Raw genomic sequence first — 25,999 nt, forward strand, 5'->3', positions numbered from 1 at the left:
GGTTCTCTGAATAGAACACCTGTGCCCTGGGAAAATCAAATGCGGCTTGAAAATATGTATCAGGCAAAAGGACAATAGTAAGAAATCTCCCCAAAGACATACAGAATATTTGGAAAATCTTTTCTCCATAACAAAGGTTAATGAGGCATTTTCTCATGGTAGGAAGATTATAGGTTCTCTCAGTATGAAGGCTGAAATGAACTGGTTTTAGTTTCAATGACATATAATTTAGCAGACACTACTTTTAAGAGAATGGTACAAAAAATTGATTTCTGTAAGTCAAAGAACTACAGTATTTGTCTTTTTCCATTGAGTATCCTCTTCACTTCAAAAATACCAAATTGCTAGTACCACATGTGAGAAACTCCATACTAAGTTTGACAAGGTGACCCCAGATGTTACTGTGGAATGAACAAGCTTCCTGCTCTTGAGCTGGAAAAATCTTAGTATCATTCGTGAATACTGTCTTCACTTAAGGCAGACTTTTTAGCCACAAAAATTTGAAAACCTTCCAAGGAGATCTTCAGAAGCGAAAGCTTTTTTTCTTGCTTTCTCTGAAGACATATGTTCTGAATGATGATAGTTGATAGAAGAGAAAACCTACAGTATTCAGAGTGCTGAGAAACGATCAATACACCAGATATAAACTGATTAAAAATGAAAATTCTTCATGGAAAATTTATATCTGCTTTTTATAATCCCACCATGTATCATTACAGTGTACAACACAAATGTCATTTTTTGAGTTTGGTGATGATAAGTTTGCTGTAACCTTGCATGGGGTCGTGATAATTCCTAGTTGTTTAATATAGTCCATGTTCCTTTTTAGATCTAAAATATTCCCTGAAAGTCTCATGAATGTGGAAGGTGTCTGGATTATGGGGGTGCCATGCTCATCAATGGATAAATCAGTGGATTTATCCATGGATAAATTCAGTAGCTCAAAGTGCTGTTATATGGTGGAGCCAGCTTAGAAGTAGGTCACTGAGGGTATGACTTGGAAAAGTTTATCATTAACCCAGGCTTCTCTTTTCACTATCTGTTTGCTGACTATGGGTTGAAAAGCAACCATGATACAGAAATTTACTAGACAGGCAGCAGTGAAAAGTCCTCAAAAGAAAAAAACTGGTAGCAGAGACAAAGTTTCAAACTCTGAAACTTAGAAATATTGGCACTATAACACGTTCCCCATCCACTTTACATGACTATGATACAACTCATTTACTTTTTTGTCCAATTTTTCAAGACATTTATCAATGCCAAATGTCTTACATTAAATATCTAATATTGATTTCACCAGCTACTATACAAATGTCAGCAAGGTATTCAACCTCCTTGAATCTTCTGTCGTACTTTTGCACAAATAGCTGTAAGTCAGGTTGTTGTGACTCTTGTCTGTAATCCTAGCACTTGAGTAGTTGAGGCACGAACATCATCATGATGGCCACCCTGGTCTACGTAGTAAGTTCAAGGCTAGTCTGATCTATATAAAGTGATCTTGTCTCAAAATAACACAAATAAACCTATAATTGTGTTCCTCATTACTATCTAACAGTGATGGTGAAGCTTTTAGACATTTCAATGATGCAAACAGCCTGCTGCAGCACACATGCCCTGAGTTCACCAAAACAGGTTTAGCACATATCCTTCTAGAATATTACAATGCCTGTTTCAGTAAAGAAACTAATTTTTTTTGCCATTTAATCTGTATGAGTCTGTGACTTACCCATAAGCAAAAGATACAGTTAATGCTGTTTACTTTTAAAGGCTAGCTCAGAAAGGGTGATGTTACCTTTTCCCTTTCTCACCAGGACCTTGGCTATTGGATCCCTGAGTCACAGTGCATGTCCAGTTACATTGAGGCTACCATGATGTAAGGAGGCCAAGTTATAAAGTCATGATACTTTCATTGGAAGCTCTAGTCTCCATTTTCTCCTAGATCAAGGAAGACATGAGTTTTAGAGTAGTTGAGTCCAGAAAGATGTGGTACACTCAAAATGAGACCAAGTAGAAAAGCTTTAAATAGTAATAACACCTGCTGTCACTTAATCTTCACGCTTTGAGTGCTCCAATTCAGTCAACACTCTAGCCACGGAAAATAATCGTTATTTTCTACTGTACCTTTTCAAGATTAAAATTTATAACCTCCACAATTTAGGAGCAGAATAAAACTGTTTTGCTTTCAAATACTGACTTTGTAGCATTTGTTGTATACATTTGTAATTGGGTGAATTCACATAATGTTTAGGGATTAAAATTAGTTTATGTATGGGTAAAATGAGCCCTAAAGTATGTTTCTCACATATTAAGAACTTCTCTTTTCCTAACTTAGTACAAAGGCCTACCAGTATTACATCTATGCTTTCTTAGAATCTATTTAATAGCTTCAGAATTCTCATGAGTTTTTATCAATGATTTAATTTTCTTTTTAAATCTGGCTTATTATTTCATCTCTCTAAATGCAGGGCCTTTTCCACATAAAAATTTCCCAATTGCATGTAAAAGCTAGGAAGCACATCTTACCACATTAATCACTAGATGTGCAAAAATTTTAGGAAAGCCTGTAATGACTATGTTTGCTGGTTGAATAGCTTGAATACCAACATTCTTTAAAGTTAAATAGTTTGGGGAGAAAAATTGTTCACAGTAACATAAGTGAGGGCTACATATATTACATAATGAAAAAGGATCTTACCTTGTCCTTAAATTTACAGCATAAACTTTACATTTTAATGAATTTTTACTAATAGTATTGTATAAAGAAAATGAAAAGCATTAGATAAATGTAAATAATGGACAATTTGGCTTTTATAAAGAACTGAAAATGAAAGGAAAGAAAGAAAAAAAATAGCTATCCCTAGAAGGCTTACTGTAATAATTTAATGTTAATTTCCACAAGTACAGGAATAATTCTCAAGATGATCAGAAAAAATCTGATCAGTAAAGCAGTCATTTTTCATCATTTCAAGTGCCTGAAATTTGTGCATATTCTGACAGGATTTAAATAATAGTTGCAAAACAAAAAAAAAAGAGAGACTTATTTTTTCTATACATAAAATTATCATTTCCTTAAAACTTCCAATATCATTCATAATACTATGGATATGATCCTTTACTTAAAACTGCATGAAGTTAATACGAATAGCTATTCTGAAGAAAACAACACATCATAAAAGCTAGTGCTGATTTAATATCATCTTGTTTTGAGGTCCCATCAAGCTGTTGTACACCTGTTTCCACTGGTTTTAACATGTGGTATCTTACTATATTTTACCATATGCGCTAGTATAAACAAAATTTTTTATAGATAAAGAGATAATATAGAAACCATTATTTGTTTTCTGTTAACTGGTTCTAAATACCCTGTAATTTCTTCATTCCCTTGAATAGCTTCAGACTGACTTGATATGCTTGATGCTATAGTATATGAAGTTATACTCAAATACAAGGAAAGAGGCACTATGGTGACTACTATTATGTTAGATTATCTGGGGGTGAAATACAATGATGCTTGAATTGTTCGGTTCTGACCTGTGCTGTTCTAATACAATGTCCTCTTTTACCTCAATCCCACCTTTTTTAAAAATTAATCTATTTTTTTATCACACTTTTTTTTCAATTAAGGGAAAACTAAATTAAAAATAGTGGGATATATTATAGTAACGTTTTTGTTTTCCTAATAACCTGATATGATCCCCAGTACTGCTCTCTCCATCTTGTTCTGTCAGATTTTACTATATTCTATTTTGTTTGATAGTATCAAGTTTGAAGGTATAGGCAACCACTTTGAAGGAAATAAGATTCACTAAGATGCTCATTATGGTTTGACTGTTATCTTCTTTTGAAATCCTGTAAGGTCTCCAGTGTTGGTTTTTATTGGTCTTGTTCTGTACTGTTTTGATCAATTCTATTATACCTGATGATATAATCAACTTAAAAAAAAATAGCAAGAGGCACAATGGTAGCTGTTTTAGATCACCTGATATTCTATTTTTGCATCATGTACTATGCCCATCCTTTTGTTCTGACTCTGTTTTGTTTAGCCACGTTAGGTTTTATTCTCTTCAAAAAATAATAAGAATTGTGGGAGTAAAAAAACACAAAAAGTGTAATTGTTATTAAAACGAGAGGAAAGGAAGGTGGTCTAAGGGATATAACTGCATGTATGTTTGAGTGTGTAGGATGGAAATCCATATTACTGAACTTTTGTTGAATCATTGATCCGCACTGTCTGCAATCTCATTGTATGAATGTTCACTTTACAAGCTTTAATTTTATAATTTGGACAGCTATTTCAAAGATGACAATATGTAACCTATTAACTAGTGATATCTTACTGTATTTTTTCCTTGAAATTCTATATTATTTGTATGCTTTTAATGCCTTTTTAAAATTTCTTTCTTCTTTTTTTCTCTTTAAATAAAAAATATTTATAACCTTTCTTTATTAAAAAAAAAACTGCATGAAGTCTGTCAGAAAATAATGCTTGTAATTTTATTATTGTTATTATTATTATTAAGCCACTATGCTAGCTCTATTAAATATATTTCTTTCTATTCTTTAAGTTCATTTTTCTGTGTTACTGAGTTTACCCAGTTCTGCTATTGTGCTGTGGTCCATGTACATTATGACTATGACTTCACCTTGTCTCCATAATGGCATATGTATTTTCATGCCAGCTCTGTAAAATATACTACTCTGTAAAATCTCCTACTCTGTAAAATCCTTGTTATTAAGACACAGATTAGAAATCTCCTGTGGTTTTATTTTAAATTTTAATTCTATAAATTTTGAAGGTTAAATGAAGTGCAAATATTTGCAAGGTTTTCTTATACAGTGCTACACTATACTATTTCTGATAATTCTCACTATTTAAAACAAAAAACACAGAAAACTAATTTAAAGAAGCTAATTTTAAAAACAACTTGCCTTACAAGTTCTTAAAATTCCCTTTAAATTTGTTTTCTATTTAATACATTTTCATCAATGTAAAAGAATAATTATTGCAATGTTTTCTGTTATTGTGGTATATGATGATATAGTAGAAAGGCAAATAAGTAACAGATAAATTTGAAATCATTTTCCCTTTCTCTTTCTCCCCTTTCTGATATTTAAAATGAAATAAGCACTTCTTATTTAAATTCTGTCTTCATCCAGAGTAAATTTATACTATTACCAATAGGCATTATGAAATACACATTTACTTTATGTGACTTTCTTATTATTAGCAAAGGCCCTGATTCTTCTACTCTATTATAAAGAGAGAACATTGGGTAGATTCTTTAATATATGGAAGTTTTTAAAACTCCAAATGGCAATAGAATTACTTTAGCCTCCAGTGTTGTTTGCACTATTATTATGCAGAAAAATCTTTTACAAGTTGCATATGTAGTTGGAGACAAGTTAGTATCTCAAGTTAATACTTGGAGCAGAATTAATAACTTCAGTGGCAACAGCTCTACTTTATTGCACAGTTGATATAAACTACATATTAAGCGAATGCTATTTGAATATTTGAGATTTACTGTTTGCTTTAGAATGACAAAAACCTCTTTAATTTTAGAAATTATATGTTCATTTTCTTCCTCTGAATGTCATTGATTATAATAATTTAATTTCAGTTTAAAACTTGACATCAAAAGCCATGATATCAAGTGAAATGGAATGTTACCCTTTAATGAGGCTTAAATTTATTTTTAAAGTTCACTTCTCACCTGCCTCAACCCAGTCCAAATATTTATTTTGCCAGCTTCAGTTATGCATCTAATGCTCCTTGGGCCTTTTTCTAGTAGGCTGTGTGAGAATGAAGAAAGGAACAGCCCGAATACTTCTGAGTCAAATAAATGTTTGCTCATGAAACATTTGTTAAAATACATCGCTATTGAGTATATCAGTTTGGATTAAATCTTGAGTTCATAATTATGAGCAAAAATTCTCTGAATATGGGATCCAAAGCAAAGGAATGTCAATGAATCGAGTCAAGACCATTGCCTCAAAACTAACCAGTGCCAGGAATATTGCTTGTAAAGCTATGGAGTGCTTTGTAAATATTTTTCATAAGACAAGGCAAAAATTATTGACATCAAACTTTTGTACATGTGTTTGATGGTACTGACATTTTGTGCCATGTGAGAAATTATTACAGAGACACAATTACAAAATAGTCCAAAATCTCCACGGGAAACAAGTATCTTCCTTTAAGGGAAACAAAAAAAAAAAAAAAAAAAAGAGAAATAGCTCAATTATTTTGTAAGTAAAAAAGAAAATTATGTGAATAATGAAAAGATCAATTACAATTTTCCTCTTACTTTCTTCTGAGAACTCGTATTTTCCCTTTGTGTTGATAAGATTTACCATCAATTTTACAGATAATTTTTATGCATTAACTCATTTATCAGTAACAACAATTATAACTGTAGTAACAGTTATGTTCTGTGAATGAAAAAATAATCGAAGAACTAATGTCTACACAGCCAATAAAGAACAAAGTGGGATGCTAGCTATTACAGATTTTGAAGAGGCCAGATACAATGCAGAGGATATGACATACTTCTGTTTCTAAAGAAGTGCTTGGAATGATGATTCTGTGTTCCATGGAAGTGAGACTTGCCATCAGATTCACATGATGAGTTGACTGTGAGACACATCTCTATATCATCAGAACTAACAATGCAGAAAAACAGATATTATAAGAAACTGACTTTTTTTTTTCAAAAGCAGAGTAAACCAAGTGGTGGAAAAAGAGCAAACCAGGGAAGCAGAAGGGAGTTTTTTTTTTTTTTTTAAGTACTAAAATGTGTTATGCACATGTAACAACTCTCTACAGTAATCATTATGTGCTGCAAAAGTGCACTAATAAAAGTAAAACTTAAAAAACATAAGTTGACAATTGAGGAAGCTTAGCTCATGTAGAGAGTTTTATCTTTCATAGGTCAGCACTCTTCATCAGGTATTGTTTTCTGATGATCAAGCATATTAAATGTGCTTCTAATATTGTTCCCTACAAGTAGTGATATATCTCTGAAGTGTATAAAACACTAGTGAAAAGGAAATCTAAAGCAGAACATAAATATTCTTTTGAAGCCCCTAAACACTGAAATCTATTTACATTTTATTTTATTTATTTTTGTTTTAATTTATTTATTTTAATTAATTTTGAAAGATAAAAACAAAAAAAAATAGAAAAAAAAACTTGTAATCTAATGATCATTAATGTCAATGACAGCCAAGTTTCATACAGGGTAAGAAATTTTCCTAAGGTGTAGAAGCTAAAAGATTGTTTAACACAGTCAGAATTGCCGCTGGATAAACATCAAAATAACACATTGAGAAGGTTGTGTTGGATTGTGTAATTATGCATATACTTTTTTTCTATTTTTAAATAATGATGTTACCTAATATTTAAAGTGAAAAAGAAAAGAAAATATCAGATATAGGTCTAAAGAGCACAACTAGCACTGACAATAGCCACATCATGATACATTTGTAGATTTCTTGATAGCTAACAGTAGAAAAGATTACCACTCAACAAGAAATGTATTTGTGACCAGCTGCTTTCTGTTGCCATGGCAATCTAGAGGTCCTGACTTCCCTGAGATGCAGTACTATATAATATCCATGAAACCCAAGCTGGTAAAATGCTTTCAATCTTTCAAATGCCCCTGTAACAGTTTTGCAATCAATAGGTCAGTACTTCCTAGGAGACACACGACACACATTTTTGGTTAAGGAAAATAAAACGTGAATAGAGTTAAATATGCTTTGGATTTAGTAAGTGGTAATGGTGAAGCTGCAAACACTAAGCATCATTTTGCTGAAAACTAACCAGCTATAAAGCTTTGGGAAACTTATCTGATCTCTGATAAGTTTGGTTTTTTCCATCTGTTTCACATGGAAATTCTCAGGCAGGGTATTGATTTGAGGAGTCAGGCTTAGCATTCTAGCTTAGTGCCAAGATATATAAATGAATCTGACTGGTCCCATTATTGGCTTTTATCATTTCTGCTATTTTGACAAATAATTACTGGTTACCACACTGTAACAGACAATGTTTTAAATACCGGGAAGGTAATGAGGAACAGAAAACGTGAGAATCGTGGTACTTACATAAAAGAGATGGAGACACATAACTCAAATTTAAAAATCATATAATAGTACATAGGTAAGGACAAGTGCTAAATAGAAAGAATAGAAGAGGGAGCTGTGAAGTATGGAGAGAGATCAGGGAAGGCTACACTGAAATGGGACCTTGACTAGAAAAATGAAGAAAAAAAAAAAAGGAAGAAAGACATAGGAACCATCCAGGACTGTATGGAACTACATTTCATGTAAAGTAAATGTTGATAGCAACAATCTTGAGATTTCCCATACTAGAAATAGCATGGAAAATGCTTTCCTGCTATCACATCAAAGTTGGGAAAGCAGAAATAGTGAGCACTGTTTAGAGACAGAAGTTAAAGACTGCAGACCAGAGAGCTTAGACCTGTGAGATGAAGGCGAAGATGTTGAGAAGTAATTGAATTCTGCGTAGATATAAGCAACCCATAGGATATGTTCATATAATGACTTAACCAAGACTTTTAAGAGTCAAGACATGTTGCTAGTCTGAGTCTACAATAAAATAATAATGTACTCATGGCAGGTATGTAATAAATGTTCAATATTTTCAAAGTTGGAAAAAATAGTCTGCTAGCTAACCAGTATGATGACTGCTCATTTTTATTTTAATAACACAAATCACTAGTTCTCAATCAGCTCTATCTTTAAATTGCTGTTATCATGAATATAGCATGTCTCTCTTTAACATTAAAAATAATAACTACAAATGAATATGTGCACATCCATTTTTTTCTTTTGATCCCAACATCTATTGTATTTCTGTTCTCATGCTGGATATAGTTTATACCACACTGATTATTCCTCCTTACACATAAAATAAATCTTTAAGGTATTATGTAAATCATCTATGCAAAGGAAGAAGGTGCACTGAGAAAAAAAACCTGCGGAACATCCCTTGTTATAAATTTCTAACACAGCAGTGAGTGTTGTCAACGTTGATTTAATCAGAATTAATGAGCTCATTAAAAATTACTTAAATTTATCCAATAGCTTTCCTATGTCTTTTTTCTGGGTAGGTAATAGGATTTCTTGATAGTCTCTAGATATCCAGATACATCGTTTAGTCTATATTTATTCACTATTTTTAAAAAATTGGCATTTTGGTTTCTAGTGATTAAGACTCATATATTGCTTGGTTTAAATAAAACTACAAATTATGTTAGCTCAAAAACTAATTGCTACAATATTTGCTACATTTTGATTTTTGCATGATCATTTTTAATATATTCATACATACATATACACATATATATGTATGTATATATATATATATATATATATATATATATATATAATTTATTTACATTCAAATTTTATGTTTTGACAAAAGTACACAATTGTGTTCCCAAATCAGAGAACTGTAATGAGAAATCATCAACTCCTAAATTCTCTTGAATTGCTCTCCTACTTTGGCAAACATTTATCTCTTTTTTGACTATAGTTTACCCTTGAAAAAAATTCACATAAATGAAAATGAAGAACTTGTAATCTTTTGAATATAGGTTCTTTTAATTGTCAAAATGTATGCAAGATTCATCCAAATTATATCATGTATGAGCAGTAGGTTTGTTTTCTTTGCTCAATACTTTCCCATTTTATAAATGATTATACTGTGTTTAATAATTCCTCAGAGAACTCTTTTGTGATTTTTGTTTTCTAATTTCTGGTAAGTATAAGCAATATTGATGTAAATATACATGAACTATATTTTGTGTGTATGTTTTAGAAACATCAATTTTATTTTCTTGGATAAATGCCTAGCAGCAAATTACTAGATTAATTTTAAGTATATATTGAAATTTATAATAAATGAAATAATTTTCCAGAGAAGTTTTAACATTTTTTTCTTTTTTATCAACAAGGTATGACTTTTCAGTTCAAAATAACATATTAAGTTACATGTCCTCCATCAGACAGTTGCCCCTGGAGTAGAAAGGTCTGGTGGAGGACATCTTGAAAATGGGCAGACCCCAGTGCTGTGTCAGCTTCAGCATCATAGAGAGAACTAGTGGAAGACATCTTGGAATTGGGAAGACCTACTGTCCGGTACTCCTGGCACAGAGAGGTCTGGAAGAGGACAGCTGGGATTTGGGTAGATCCCTGTGCCATGGTGACATTAGTTAGCTGCTTCTGGCACAGAGAGAACTGGCAGGATCTGCTGGGGCTGAACCATGCCTCTGCTTAGGGCCCAATAAGATACAAAATAGTCACAAATCTGTGACATCCACAAAGTACAGCCTAATTTACGGATTGACTGGCACAGAGACTGGAGGCTAGCCTGCACCATCCCGGCATCCCTGCCTACCCCAGATAACAGCAAATTGGGAAGGACAGCAAAAACTCAAGTCAGCACACTTCTGAAAGGCCCTAAGCAATATGGAGAGGGCCAGAGACCCCCAAGACTCTCCAGTCTGAAAGAAACCAGAAACATGACAAGAGATAAAAATTTTAAAAATCTCCAGCTGCCCAACATGAGAAAATAAGCCCAGAAGAAGTAACACAGAAGAGAACAAGCACAGTAACCATCCAATACTGGACACAGCATCAGCCGAAATTAAAAAATACCTCCGTGGCCTCATAGATGAATTTAAAGCTGTACTCCTGATCCAAGTGAGGCAAGATATAAAGAGATTAATTAAAGAAATGACAAGTCCCGCCCAAGAGAACACAAATGGAAGAACTGAGGAAATCAGAAAAGAAAGAGAAACTTCTGAAGAAGAATTTAAACATAACTTAGAATACATGAAACAGATCCAAAGAGATTACAAGGAAACTAAAAACTCCATTGAACACTGGCAAAATGCCTTGACAGAAACTAAAGCCAGCCTTTTGAAACTTGAAGAGAGATTTATGATATATGATCATGAAAGAAAAAACCTCTTAAATATAACAAGTAACCAGAATGAAACAATTCAAGGGCTAGAAGATGGCAAAAGGATACATAACTTAAGAATAAAGAATGTGAATGAGGAAGCAGGAGCAACCAAGAATGAAATACAAAGAATATTCACAGATATTAAAGCAAAATTTCCCATGTATAGCAAAAAGAAATGATATCCAGATAAAAGAGGCATACAGAACACCAGCTGCCTACAACCAAAACAGATCTACACCTAGACATATAATAATCAAGATTCCAGAAATCCACCAAAAGAACAAAATATTAAAAGCAGCCAGAGAAAAGGAGCAGATTACCTACAATGGGAAAATTATCAAAATAACAACAGACTTATCAACACAACCCTTAAATCAAGAAGGGAATGGGGAGAAATATCCCAAGTCCTGAAAGAAAATAATGTGCAACCAAGACTCATATACCCATCAAAACTCTCTCAAAATTAATGGAGAAATAAGATGCTTCCAAGACAAGGAGGAACTGTGGGAGTTTGTGGCCACCAATCCAACCCTACAGAGAGTGCTAAAGGACATTCTAGAGAAAGAGAGGAAGGGATACCAGGATTCCAGCAACAGTGGCAGAGAGGCCTCAATGTATGGGGCAGACAGTGGAATCAGGGAATAAGGCAGACACATTATAGCAGAAAATGGAGTAGCAGACATGAGGCAGACACGGTAAGCTATAGTCTTTAGTATAGATAGCTCTGAAACACTATAAAAAAGGCAGAGGTCATTGTTAATAGTGTATCAGGATTTAAAAGACACAGTAGTCTTATAGCCATGTTTAGTTTGAATTTAATTTGTTCTGGTCTGTCCCCTCATGTCAGATTTGAAAGCACAGACATCTAACCCAAAAATAACAGGTTACACCATGGTAACTACCCGTACTTTCCTATTAACTTAAGCTGAAATCCTGTATTACTTGCATTGTCTTACTATGACTGATCTTAATTGAATCTGATTCATAAGACCATGGTTTTGCCTTGGCTGATTTTATTTGAATTTGGTATGCTTGTTAGTATCAACCCTAAAAGTGGTGGCAACTACTCTGAAGATGACAAGATGTAAAAGATATCCATACTGGTATTAATTATCAACAGCTCTCAAGTCCTACAATACTTTCAAAGTTGTGTTTTTATAAAAACAGGTAATACTATGTTTAACTATATTAAGCTGATGATGTGGACAAATCTATTGAAAATAACAAGAGAAAACATAGTAACTACGGAAGATCACCTATATTGTGGTCTTATATGTCTTATCCATTGCATGTTTTTCTAGGAATTTGTTTTCCTGTCTTGTTATGATTTGTTTTTCCCTATAATACAGAGAGGATATATATATATATATATATATATATAAATTCACACATGAGATTTTTTTAAAGTTATTTATGGGAACAGTAAATTATATAATGCAAGATATAATGAACAGATACTCTGAAGAAGAGACACTAAGAAACCCAATGCTAATTTTGTAGCAGTGTGATATAAATTCTAGCAATACTATTATCCACTGATCAGAATGATATTAGTCTAGTCTCTTAAGTTCAATTTCAGCATATGTAAAGATAAGGACAGCTACTACAAAGAGAAAGAGAGATGCGATGGTAGTTATTATTGTGTTCCCCAATGTTAGATCTTGAAGACCTAAAAAGCCTTCATCATCCTGTAATGATTTGATTAGTTCTATAATATGCAATATGTACTTAATATGCATGAAGATGGGGACAACTATTTATAAGAAACTAGAGACAATTAGATAAACAGTGAAGATCTCCAGTGGACTTGCTTTGAAATCTGTATTTCTTTGAATTATTTTTTAAACTGTTTTGTTCTGTTTTGATATGTTTAATCTTACTCTCTTTGATATAAAACATGTGTGTAGGACTGATAACCATATTACTGAGTTTTTATTCAATTATTGAGCAGAACTGTTTGCAGTGTCACTTTTTGAATGCCATTTTACATACTTTAATTTTGTAACCTGGACAGCTATTTCTAAGATGACAATACGTAACTTATCAACCAGTGATTTCTTACCATTTGTTTTTCTGTAATTTTGTATTGGTTCTACCCTGTTTTATCTCCATGTATTTTTTTGTTTGTTTGTTTCCTTTTCTTTAAATAAAAAAAAAAAAGTTACACGTCCTGGTATCTGATTTAGTTTTTAAATTTGCAATTCCTGTTTTCTATAATGTTTATGTGCTTATTTGCTTTTTATGTGTTTATACATTGTTTGGTAAAGTACTTGCTCAAATATTTTGCCAACTATCTACTTGTTTTAGTGATTAACATTGAATTTTGTGAATTTTTGTGCATATTAGTGTTAGGCTTTAATCAGGTATATTATTTACAAATATTTTTCCCAGTTAATCAGTTTTCCTAAATCATCATTTAATTCTCTGAAAAATCTTTCAAAGGGCAGAAATTCTTCACTTTAATGAACTCCAATTTTTCAAATTTGTCTTTAACAAGGTTTTTTTTGGTTGCTTTATGATATTAATTCCACAGTCACAAATGTTGTCTTATGTGATTTCCTATGAAAATTTGTAACTTTGCATTTCACTTTTAGATTATACAATAATTTTGAGGTTTTTCTATAGATTATAAGTTTTGAAGTGAAATTAATTTTGTTATTCTTCCTGTTTCTTCATAAGTATATGCATATATTCTAGTGCTATCTTTTAAAAAAAGATTATCCATTTATATTTTACTGTACTTTGGTCAAAACACTTGTGTGAGCCTAGTTCTATAGTGTCAGTTCTGATCCATTTATTTATATGCCTGTACACTCATTAATATAACGTGATCTTTGTATTGTCCCTTTTAATAAGCATGGAAAACAGATATTGTGAATCCTCTAACATTTTTCTTCATTATCACACCTGTTTTGGACATTACGAATCCCTTAGGGTTTTTATACATATTTTTGTATTAGTCTTAATCATAATTTCTGTTGGGTCATTAAAATTCATTTAATAGGTAAAATTAGGGGAATCAATATATAAATAATATTGATTCTGAATAGCCCATGGTTATTATATATAATATGTACTTCTTTAGGTTGATTTGGATGTTTTTCATAATTACTTTAACAGTTTTACATATAGGCATTGTACAAGTTTTGCTAATTTTCTACCAAATTAGCTCTAATTTTTGTTCTAATTTTTATTATACTGTGGTAATATTTTTAAACCAACTTCAATTTTTCATAATCATATAATAATTATATTTATGTTCTATACTGACTTTGGAACTTGTGATACTGTTTAGTTATTTTTAGTAACAGTTTTGTAGAGTATTTCTTTAAGTAACTATGCTATACTATAAAAATATATTGTCACTAACTCAGAACTACTTTCATAGAAACACCTTTCCAAAAGTGGATCTCATTTTTGCTTTCCAGTTTTCCATGTGAAAATTATTGTAGTCTATACAAAATTAAAAAATATATAACAGGGATTTCTTTTCTGTAATCTGTGATCACTATAGTATTTCATCTATTTTTTGTTCTTTTCAGTGGAAATGTAATTCAGAATGGTTGTTCATATTTTTCACATTGTTTTTGTCAAATAATCACTCATAGATTTTAATTTCTTGGCACGCTTCCTATGTCTTCATCTCATTCTTTTTATTGGAGCCTTCTGTCATTTTTTCCACTTATAATTTTAGACATCTGTGTTTCTTTCCACAAATCAGACACAATATGTTAAATCAAAACATCAGGGCTGCCGATTTAGCTCAGCAGCACAAGTGCCTGCCTGGCAAGTGTGAGGTAGTGAGTTTAATCAATGTTACAAAAAAAAGAAAAATCATACATTTTCTCATCTCTATAACACATGGACATATTCCTTTCCTTACAAGATTGTTATATAATGCATAGTGATAACTGAAATCTCTTTAAATGAATCTGAACTTCTTTGAATGAGCCTTAAATATCCATATGCTCCCAAGGTGGTCAACATTTTCACTAAAACATTGATAAAAATCACTTATATTTTATAAATCCCATTTTAGTAAATAATAAAGAGATGTTTGAGCAAAATAACGTCAACAATGATAGAGTGTCTGACCTGGAGACCAGTATTTGCATTGCAAACTGTCAGAGACATCACCGTAGAACATTCATAGGTATTATGTGAGACTAGATATAAGGAGTTTGAGCAGACAGCCATGGCCAAATTATATGGGAATAGCATAGTATTAATTATTTCTGTGCTGAGAAAACAATCCTTTTTTTCTAAATCAGTCAAATTAGCATCTCAAGGGCCCCACAGTTCCCTCTTCACAGCCTCACCAGCCATACCAGTCCCAGATACTTCTGTACTCTAGAAAAATCTTGCATCTTTTCACTTAGAAACTGTGTCCTAACGCTCAAAACCCAAGAGCCACATGGGTCTTCCTTTCTGTTAAGTCAGTGGTATTATACACTCAATAAAATGTAATTTTTTTTTTATTTTTTTAAGATTTGGAGGGTTCTTGAACAAGTTTCCTTCAGCTTTGACCAAGTATAGATGCCAGGCTCTGTCTTTCACAAAAACAATCTTTCACTTAAGCAATCATTCCCCTTTTCTTTCTTCCTCGGTCAAGTATGGAAGATTTCAGTGGGGTATTGATTTCAAGGTAGTTGAATTAGGACCAGGAGAATCCATCCCCAAAGAATGCATTATGCGTGCTTTTTTGTCATAGGATGAATTGTTGATTGTCAGTGGCAAAGTATTATTAGATACTGATCTCCTCTTACAACTCTTTTTGCATTACATTTGTTCTCCAAGTTAAGAAAAAAATTTAAAGCATGAACTTGGGAATTTTATCCTTCCCACATATCAAGTTCCTAGACCAGTATTGCACTTCTACTAAGATTTTTTCTAGATTGTAAAATGATAAAAACCCAGTATTTTAATTTATATCATCCCAGCTTAGAATGAATGACTACATAAATGCATGATTTCCATTACCAGTATGACAAATAAAATGAAATTATATATCAGCATGCTTCAAGGAAAACCATTGAACTTAGTTTATGAAAAACAATTTTTGGCAAATCATTAATGTTTTCATTAATGAAAAATGGTGCCTGTGTTTTGCTAAAAACACACTCTAAAAAGCTTCCTATTTTGTATATTCCATAATATAAAAAGAGCTCTTTTTAAATTTTCTATATCAGACATGCAGTTTATAAACTTGACTTCTCATTGGATTTATAACTTTAAAAATATTGGTATCAGAGATGCACTTTATGTTAATCATAATTTTAGGTGATTTCAATATTTTTTACTGTCTTGTGTATACAAACTGTACAATTTATTCCCCAGTATTTAGATAAGGTCCATGCATGCAGTGTGGTAGAACTGCTGTTATTTGGGTTACTTTATAGAGCAAAAGTACAAATAGTGTATTAGTGAAATGAAGGTTCCAATTTGTTGATATTGAATAATGGAAATTACTCTGAGCACATTAGAATTACTCAAGTGAATCCTTTTGAGGTGAGTCTATAGATGAGATACAGATGAAAGAAAAGGGATTAAAGATAGTCTACAGTCTATCTTGGCATTGAGGAAACAACTGCTATGCTATGGAAAGGGGTACATGGTGGGAAAAGATGGTTGCCTGCAAGACTTGAGGATTTCAGTCTAACAATTGCATACAGTTCAATTATTCCAACAGCCAATGAGCTCGGAAGAGGGTACTGAGCTTCAGATGATATCATAGCTCTGGCTGCCATAATGATTTCACCTTCCAAAAAACTCTGAGTAGAAACACCAATTAACCCATGTTTTAACAGTGGAGACTGTGACATAACATGTTTATGTTGCTTTCATATTCAAACTCCATGGTAATTTCTTATGTAAGAATAGAAAACTAATAAATATTGCCAGACTGAATTGATCTGGAAACAGTCATGAGAATCTCATTTCTTTAAAAGTTTCATATTATTCTAGGGTCATCAAAGTTTATAACTGATGATCTAGACCTTTTGTACATAGTTCTTTTTGAATAATGTAAAAAAGAGATTATTTTCTCATATTGTGTGTAATGCACCTTGAATTTTCAAGTAAATTACCGCTGTTGTTATTATTTCAAATAGAAATTTTTCAGTGTTTGATTTCTGTAACAGACAGACAAAATGAAATTTTGGGCATCAGAGTTATATTTTAAAAATTAATAGGTACACACATATGCCAGCAACAATCAGTGACTATTGAAAGAGAAATTCAAAGACACCTTAGCTAATTTATCTCAATGATTTTTCATATTTTCTTTATGCCTGTATGATAGAAAAAAATTCACAGAATTGTGTTACACTCACAACAAGATCACTTCTAGCTGCTTGTGAAATGTCATTGTAAAATATCTTTCCAACATTCAAATAAACTAAGTGGAAATTGAGTTTTTGTATTCAGGGGTAAAATCTCTCATGTAGAACATAAGAGATTTTAATTTTCCATTTTGTCCCTGTGGCAGTTTCCTATGGAGATTCAGCAATGGAAAGTTTTAATTTCTGGTGACCAACAGTTTTTAAAATTACTTCTTTTTTTTTTCATCAGCACATTTCCAAATAAGACAGAATAGCAATTCTCAATGTTTGTTCTTAGGATTAACAATGTCAACATCCCCTAGGAACTTGTCACAAATGTATGGCCTTCAGGTCTAGTCTATATCTCCTCAATCAGAAACTGGAGAAAAGGCAGGACAAAATATGTTACACAGACACCTCCTGGCAATTCTGCTACATGTAAATGTTTGAGGATACTTAACATAGAATATAAATAAACTGACATATATTTACAGTCTCACCCCAGAAATTTTTTTTGCCTTGACTAATATATATATATATATATATATATATATATATATATATAATTTTTCCTAGTTAGTCTATTTTTGTTTCTAAACAGGTTTTAAACAATGTTTTAAAAGAAAATCCTTAAATGAACTAGAACAAAAGATCATTGCATAATATTTTCAATATCATTTAACATTCCTTTAAATTCTTAGCTCTTCATTCATTTTTAGATGAGACTAGCCAAGATCATCCAGCATGTTTTATTTCTTTATTTAAAATTACAATAATGTCTGTCTTGATATGTCTGTATAGAATGCTAAAACAAATCTAAAAGGAAGACACAATTCCATTAGCAAGTTCTTTTCTAGAAATTCTTTTGTTCAATTGCTGTCAACACCCTTCTTTCCAAATTTGTTACTCTTTTTTTTTCCTTTGAAAGAAATTTTGAGAGAAACACAAAGCATAAACATAGTTATTTCCCATCTTCATTACTGATACATTACTGCTTTTTTCTGTTTCAAGCAATTCATATCACCTCATTTTACTGCACATTTTCTTACAAAATTTCCACTTCATGACAAAAGTGACTTTATTTTCCTAGAATTGCCTTTTATAGACAATCCACTTGCCTTTTATAGACAATCCACTGTGCAGAATTAATAAATGTTCCTATCTTAGTCCGAGTACTTCAGAAAAGAGACACTGAAAAAATTCAGTACTAATATCTTATGCATGGAGGGTTAAGAGACTATTTGAACTTCTAGGGAAGAAAGAATTTGTAAAAGTAAACCATGGCAAGCAAGAAAGCAAATACAGGATTCAACATTATCACTCATGCAAGGGTTTCAAGAGACAATGTACCTCGGCTATTTCCTGAAAAGCTATTTGGAAATACTGCACCTTGGATTATTTTAAGGGAAGAAGAAAATAGGGGGATTTATCTAAAAATATGCTTTGTTTACTATATCATATTGGTTCAGACTTGATATGAACTCTGTAAACTTCTAGGTTGTATTACTGGGCTTCCCAAGGTTACCACTAAAAATGTCAAATTTATGCAACCATAGTAGAAGACATCATTTGAATCAAGAATCAGTAGGAAGAGCAATAAAATAGATGATATGTAAAACTATTATGTCCAAGCTGTAGTGGCTTCCTTTCTAAGACAGTGTGGAAGCCTTGCCTCTCAACTTTTGGAAGCTGAGATAGCTGGCAGTGTTATGAGATATGTCTATGACTGTAATGGGAAAGGCTACACACTAAATAGGTAGTCATTCAGTTGGCAACTGTAGGGTGGAGACAACGGTCTAAGAGAGTAGGTGGGAACTGTTCAAAGTGGCCAAAGCCATTGTATCTTTGCAAACTACTTTCACTCTGAGACTGGAGATAAAAATTCAAACTTTTCCAGATGAAATTTCCTGAAAGATTATAAAGGTTTGTATGATTTTAGCTGTATCTCTTTCTGAGGTTGTAATAAATGTAGCTCTTCTTTTTCATTGGCTTTGTAAATTAGTGTCACTCTCTCCAAGAAATTTTTCTCATTTGAATCTGTTGCTTCATAGAGTAAACCAGAAATTCATCCTGAATTGCTAAGTACCAAGTAGTCTTGCTCTTGCTGAGTTAGTGTTGCTATAATTTTTCCATTTATGTTAATATGTAGGCATAGAAATATAAGATAATAGGCTGGAAATTTAGCTCAGCAGTATAAGCACCTCCCTGGCAAGCATGAGGTAATGAGTTTGATCCCCAGTACCAATATATAAATAGATAGATAGAGATAGAGATAGATAGAGATACATAGATAAATATATTTTCCTATGAAATTTCTAAGTGAAAGATAAATCCTTCCTTGTTCTCACTGTACATTAGCATTCTTGCTCTTCATAATTTCCTGATGTTTCCCATTTTGAAGCCATAGTAAGTTATAATTTAAAATCTTGGAGCGAGAATCATAAATTACACAACAGAGTCAGTTAAAGTGATGAAGAAACTGGCTTATATCATATCTTACCTTTATTCCTAAACTAAGACATTCTTATAAATTGAAAAACATCACCATATGTTGGCTTTTGAAGTAAGAGCACACATAGCCTTTAAAGGGCACTACTATCCAACTTTCTAGTAACTAGATATCTGCAAGTTTTGAGTGACATCAAGTGAAAGGGCAGTTCTGATGGGTACAGAGTGACAAACAAGTTACCTAATTATATTGGAGACATACCATACTTGTTTTTATTGGAGGTTCCATTATAGCAGGAATAATATTCAGAGTATATGGCAGTCTCTTATAGGAAAGTTTCAAAGTAGACGCTTAGTAGTGGGATGAAGCCATCATTATGTTATCCAGTATATCAACCAGAATTTAACTTGTAAATGATAAAATTTAAAATAATGAAAAAGTAATAAAATATAAAAGGCCACAATTACCTTCATCATCCTGTTTGGATCAGTTTTGCACTGTGTTGTTTTATATGAATTCACTCTATGTGAAGATATGGACAAGTATTTGGAAGAAAACAGGAAACAACATGATAGATAATAAAGATCTCTGGTTATTTGGCTTTGAAATTTATGTCTCTTATATTGTATTCTTATGTTCTATTTTGTTCCACTTGGTTGAGTTTAAAGAGGGTAACTCTTTAAAATAAAAAAAGAAATAAAATATAAAAATTAATATTTCAATATCACTACATATACTTTCTTTTGAGACAGTCTCACTACACTGACCAAGCAGGTCATGAACTTACATTCTTCCTGCAAGAAGTCACTTTCCACACTTTACATCACCAATGGCTGTTTGTATACTCGTGTCTACTATATTGAACAGTGATCTTTGAGATTATGTTTTTCTTCACATAATGCTGCACTGGATTCCCTTGCTTAACCCAGAAAAACAAATGGTTATTCTTCAAGAAAGTAGCTACCAGCTTATTATTGGATCCTAATGAAGACTGATTCCCTGATATTGGAACACTGAGTTATCATGTGATCAGAGCTGGTCATCAAGAATTGGTCACACAATAAATTGATACTGACTAAAAAGGAAAGGAGATTATAAATTTGGTTAAAACAAAAATGTATGAAACAAAATGCTCATAGATAAAATGTTATAGGATATTGGCAATAAAAATGGCCTTTAAGACATCATTAATGTTATATATAAGTTGCGAAAAACTTTTGGGGGTATAAATAATTGAGAGAGAAATCAAATAGCTCATACTCCTGAGTGAGTCTGTATTGGAATGGACTGACTCAAAATCATTTCCTCATTACCTTTATGCAGACTCTGGCTGCATTTAAAAGGAAGAGACTGTGGATCAAAATTTGGAAAGCACAAACTGGATACTCTGAAAAGGAAACTACTCACAAACCAACATAACATACCTTCTAATCCCAAAGTGTATAACTAAGAAAGTTTCTATTGAGGTAATAAAGCATAAAATTACATGAAAACTGTTTTCAAATTTATTTTCATGGAGCTGTGATTAATGCTGCAATGAAGATGAGAGTGCACATGTTTTTTGAGAAAATAATATACTGATTTAATTTCTTCTTATGTGTGTATGCAAAAGTGGGATTTCTGAATAATATATTAGTACTTTTTTTTTACTAATTGAGTTTATTGGTACATTTTCAGTATACACAATGATCACATTCATCATAGGGAATTTGTATCTGTACATGGTATACCTTATTTATTTTTCCCCATTCTCTTACCCTCCCTTCAATTCCTCGTCCTGTTCTTATTTACAAAAGTAGAATCAAAAAGAAAAAGCAAGAAAAAATGTTATTTTATTTAATGTTCAATAATTTTATGAGGATATTCTAGTATTTTCTAGAGTTCCTGCATTATCATTATCTTCTAAATGTGTTTCTGAGAATAAATTTCCATAAGATTTTACATGATAAAATAAATTATGTTTACTATTTTTTCATAAATCAATGCTATAAAAGTTATATTTTAACACTGAATATATTAATATTTCTCTCATAAAAGCATGTGCACATTAAAGACAAGTCTCCAAACTAAAACAAAATTATATTTAAAATACAGTAAATATCTACTTTCCAACAGTAAGACGATTGTTTTATTTGAGTTAAACTTTCTAATATCACTAATGAGATTCATTTTTTAGAAAAAGACTAAAAACTGATTTTCCCCAAAGTCCTAACACTGTTGAAAAAGCAAGACACAAAGACAATAATGATCATGTTGGGACTGTTTCTTATCAGAGAGTCTCAGTAGGAAAGAAAACTATTAGGTTAGCTATTGGTAGATTGGTTTGAGAAGTGGACTATGATGCAGAACAGTAAGCTTCTACTGTGCACTCAGTTCATTGTTCAAGAAACACGACACACTAGAAATTCCTATTGAATCCATGAGATGTCAGTGGGAAACTTATAAGCAAATGTCCTAGATGTGTTTGTTGTGTGTGTGTGTGTGTGTGTGTGTGTGTGTGTGTGTGTGTGTAGAAATGCTTACATAATGCGTAAGATTGCAAATGTTCTTTTTCTTTTTTCTGAAGAATATTTGGGACAGATAAAGGTGATTGACATGCTTAGTTGCATTGCAGAACAGAGGCTATCAATGTTTTCTAACATGACAATCTAGATTTTTCTCAGTGGGAAATGACAATCTAGATTTTTCTCCTTTTACTCTTAGTTTGGAATCCTTAATGCTGTTCTTTGGACCCCAACACTATCCTTAGTATCTATCTCAGCATACTGATGTCCACTTATAGCAAATATTCACTATTCTCTGAATAAAGTCTTTGGACCAAGATTAGTCACTGAAGTGGGTAGGACAAATTCTCAACAGAGCACTTTTAAAAATAGCTATTCACTAATGATAGGCAGACCATAGACAGTTGGCGTGAATGGGTTCAAATTGCTCACAGTAGTAAATACCTCATTCACACATAATTTCTAGATTCTCCATTCATTTTATTCCTGTCCTATTCCTAAATTGTTTCCTTGGATCAACTCTGAAATAAAATGTGTGTCTCAAATTCTGTTTCTGAGTGAAAAAACACAAATTCAGGCTTCCAATGAGGAATTTTGGAGCTCTACAGATATGAAAGGGAATTCTCAATAGACCATGAAGCCTAGAATTAAGTACACATATCCTATTGGCGGGTAAAAATATCTTTTGACTAAACATGAATGATGGCTTTAAAAGGGAAAATATCTCACAAAATGAGGACATGACTTCAGCGACATTTGAAACGAAGATCTATCTGTTTTCATCTGTTGTTTTTTCCCCAACTTTCCCATTTTATCCCCCTCAGGAATATATCACCAATATCTCTTAATAGGCAAGAAATCTGGACATTATTAGTAAAAGGCACAAATATGTAACCCCCTTATCTTTGACATTCTTGGTCTTGCCATTCAAATACAATCTTTCTTCTGGTACTTAACCCTGTTTAAACTGACAGGAATCCCTAGTTCAGTTATTTAATAAGTGTTCTCATAAGATCTATGAATGTTTGAATTCTAGTTTTGTGTCTTTAAAAAGACTTGACACTGGTAATGACTGCAGAAATATGGATCTTCTACTTAGAGTGAATGGATCAACAATCACCTTTTAGTAATCATTTGAAGAGTTTCCTACAGTTTTTGATTTTCTTATTTCTATAGTATTAAATTTTTATATTTCCCCAAAAGTTGAACATTAAGATCTTAATCTCTCAGGTGGTTTTATTAGGAGGTGGGACTTTGGAAGGTGATTAGGTCATGATGATAGAGTCTTCATGGATAGTATTAGTGCCCTTACAGGACAGTTCTAAGGGGACTCTATTTGCTCCATACTGTATAAGCAGATCAGCAACCACAGTGTATGGGAAAGCTGACCCTCACTAGATATTGAATCTCCTGATGCCTTGACCTTGGGCTTCAATAGTTGCAAAATACTTTAAAAAATTGTTGTTTACAATTCTTCCAGCTTATGATAGATTGTTCTAGCAGCTAGAAAGATTTGTGGCGCTTATAGTCTGTTAGAAAAAGGATATTATTTTAAAATTGTTTAAAATTGTGGTATTCCTGTGGAATGTAATATTGTTGAACAATAAAAAGGATCAACAAAGCGCATCTGGATGATTCTTAAACATGCACTGCTACATGAAAAGGATCTGCTTGAAAAGACTGTATAATTGTACCTGCCACAAAATTCTAACAATTTGACACTTTGGAGAAAGTAAACTAGATACAACAATACAATCACATTCAAGGAAGTGGATTGGGGAAATAGGAATAGTCGGAGCATAGGGTAATTTTAGAACAGTGAAACTATTCCATATGATACTGTAATTGTAGATATAAGACATTAGAAATTTGCTAAGCCACAAAAATATATAATGAAATTAAACTGTATTGTAAACTGAGGCTTTTAGTTAAAATAATATAATGTTGGTTCATCACTTCTTGAAAATGTACAACAATGCAAATATCAATAATAGTGAAAATTTTAGATGGAGGAGGGATACACAAGAAATTTCTTCAACTTTTACACAATTTTTCTGTAAACCTAAAACTTCTAAAAAATCTATGTCTTAACACGTCAACAATAATTTAAAAGTTATATAAAATATACCATATTTTTGGCCTAGAATTTCCAGAATTTGGTCTTTATTAAACATAAATAAAAACACATGTTTATAAAACTTGTAAACAGATGTTCATAACAGCTTTATTTGTATTAGTCCCAAGTTGAAAGAGTACACATATGCAATAGAGATGAATGAAAAATTGTGCCATTTTCACACATTGTAATATTAGTCACCAACAGCAAAAATAAAGTAATTGACTGTTAACTCCATGCAAAACAAGGGTGAATCTCAGAAAAAATCATTGAAGTAAAAAAGGTAATAATAAGAAAAAGTGTTGTACATACATAAAATTTCAAAGTACAAATTAATATATGTAATAGATACAACCAGATAATTAACCAGATATAATGGTGCATATCAGTAATGTCAGCACTGAGAAGGCTGAGGCAGGGTGATCGCAAGCCTAAGACTAATCTGAACCATTTAGTAACACACTGTAACAACAACAAGAACAAAAAAAAAAAAAAAAAAAAAAACAGAAAATATGAAGCCAGATCACCATTTTGTTGGAATAGAAGTGGTGCAGGAAAGTGAAAATGGGTGGATTAACAACAGTCTGTGATGAAGCTGTTTGTTATCAATATGCTAACCAAATACAATATACAGTTACATATTGGTTTTTATTTACATAAATGCCATCTATCTTTTTTGCTATCCATTTAAAATAAGATTTTTAACTGGTGGAATTTTAAAATACTTTTCTTTTAAAAAGAAGTTATTTTCGCTAATGTAATTTATATGCATTGCTATTTGAATTTTAGCATCAATTTATCAATGGCTGTAAAATCTTACTTGACTTCTGATCATAAAGCTTAAATTAGAAAGAAACTTTTGGAATATTGAGTCTTTTGATCCAGGAATATGGGTATATTCTTAAGTGTATTCAAACTGTCTTTAATTCCTCTCAGAAATATATTGCATATGACCAGCACATTTCTGTTAGTTTTACTTCATATTTTAATACTATTAAAAATGAATTATTTGTAATTTCAATAAAATGACATTGATGTTTATAGACTGTATCTATTTGTTATCCACCAAATGTCATTTATTATTTCTGCTGAGATTTTTAATAGGTTACTTAAGGTTTTCTGCATAAGTAATTCAATCATCTGAAAATAAAGTGATTTTTTTTCCAAAAATGAGTGGCTTTTTATTCATTCTGCTTATCTGATTGCTATTGTTAGAGCTTTTAGCCCAATTAATGTTGATATCAAATGCCAAGGTTGGATTTCCTTGCTATAGTTTTAATACAAAAGTAAATTTTCATTAAACTTCTGTCATTATACATGGTTATGTTAGCATAGTTTCTTTTATAATGTTTTTATCAAGTTGAGGAAATTCTCTTCCATTCCCATTTTATTGTAAGTTGTCATTATTAATACATGTTGGATTTATCACTTGCCAGTTCTCAAATTTTGACTCACCTTCTTGAATTCCTCTGAGGAGCCCTAAATATTTGTGATGCATTGTACTTTTAGTAAACACATTAATTCAATTTTCTATTTTTGAAGTACAAAGGGTTGAATATAAGTACTTTGCACTGAGCTCCACTCCCAATTCTTTTTATTTATGTATTTATTTATTTA

This window comes from Cavia porcellus, unplaced genomic scaffold, assembly GCF_034190915.1.
Source record: "Cavia porcellus strain 051 isolate PalLab524CR breed Dunkin Hartley unplaced genomic scaffold, mCavPor4.1 scaffold_3, whole genome shotgun sequence".
Classification (NCBI taxonomy): domain Eukaryota; kingdom Metazoa; phylum Chordata; class Mammalia; order Rodentia; family Caviidae; genus Cavia; species Cavia porcellus.